Here is a 1,358-nt window from a genome sequence, read left to right as displayed (position 1 = left end):
GGGGGGGGCACATGCACGCGGTGGGGGGCGGCAATGGGCGCGCAGCGCGGTGGACGCCATTCCGGAGAGAGCAACAGGACGAGAAGCAGGGCGCGCAGGGTCCGAGTAGGGCGATGAAAGGGAACTTACAGACCGGCCATGAGCTCGCCGAGAGCGCGGGCAGACGAAGCCGGCGAGCTCCTCGGGGCGGCGGGCGCGCAGGGTCCAGGAACCCAGGGGTCGAAAGGGAAGGCCACGGAGGGAGTGGCTCTTTAAGAGACAAGCGGACGGTGGGTAAGGAGCCTAGGGCGGCAGGCGCCTGAGAGGAGGCAACTCAGCGAGGGTCTGGCTGCCTGGTAAGGCCGAAATCCAGCTTGGCTCGCGTATATTCCGGTTTCCCACCTTTCAGGAAGGGGTGAAAAAATCTGAACGTGGGGAAAACGACAGTAGGCCCCAGCGAGATTTGAACTCGCGACCCCTGGTTTACAAGACCAGTGCTCTAACCCCTGAGCTATGGAGCCTGCTTCTGGTTGGCCTTCTGCGCAAAAGCAGTTGACGCCACTCTGGGACCGCGCAACCGCAGATCGCCATGTCAAGGAGCTAAACGGTGAAGAGGCGGGACCGGTATTTCTCAGTCGCTGCCGCTGCCTGGCCCGCAGCGTCAGTAAGCGCAGTAGACGCTGGCTGGCTGCAGATTCTGGGAGAGCCTTGGGAAGACAATGCGGGCGATGGGCGCGCGCGGGCGGAGACCGTCAGGGCGAGACGGTGCCTGCGATGGGCGGAGCTGTGAGGAGGGACCCGGGCCTTGTGGCGCGGGCGGCGGTCAGGGAAGGGCGTAGGATTGCGAGCGCGGTGAGGATGGGGGTCCAGAGGTCAAGGCTATAGAAAGGGATAGGGGAGGAATGTCAATGGGCCTGTCCTGCGGGGAATCCAGGCCTGAGCTGTTAAGGTGGGCCCTGGGGTGGGCTGCGTAGTGAGGAAGCAGTGGGGGCACAGAGAAGTGGAGGCTGAGAGGGAGTGTGTGGGGGGACTCGAAAGGTCGAGATGTTTGGAGGTGCTGGACCGAGAAGGATTCGGCCAAGGTGGGGCGGGGGTGGTGGGAAGTGACCCCTGCATCACCTGTGGGCGAATTAGGAAAAGGCAACTCTTAGGGCTTGCCTTGAATCGAAGAGCTGGTCTGTCAAGACCCCTAAAAGGCCCCCGGGTTGGAGGACAGGGAAAGAGGATGAGGGCCCAGGTGACAGGAGTCCTAGCCTGGCAAAGGACAGAAAGTGGTGGCTTTAGGTGGTGGACCTTGGCCTGGTGGCCCAGCCTGCCTTATGGTCCCTGCAAGGTGAGGCAGCCCCTGGCTGCCCTCTAGTCTTTTTTTTTTTTTTTTT

General features: G+C 62.4%; 1 non-coding gene across 1 annotated transcript; it reads right to left on the bottom strand.

The window, feature by feature from the left end:
* Positions 1 to 427: 427 nt before the first annotated feature.
* On the bottom strand, positions 428 to 500 carry TRNAT-UGU. Its single transcript has one exon. It is a non-coding gene; the product is annotated as a tRNA-Thr (tRNA).
* Positions 501 to 1,358: the final 858 nt, after the last annotated feature.

This window comes from Propithecus coquereli, unplaced genomic scaffold (assembly GCF_000956105.1).
Source record: "Propithecus coquereli isolate 6110/MARCELLA unplaced genomic scaffold, Pcoq_1.0 Scaffold443, whole genome shotgun sequence".
Classification (NCBI taxonomy): domain Eukaryota; kingdom Metazoa; phylum Chordata; class Mammalia; order Primates; family Indriidae; genus Propithecus; species Propithecus coquereli.
Note: the sequence above shows the minus strand (reverse complement) of the source record. Positions and strands in the feature narration are given on the sequence as shown.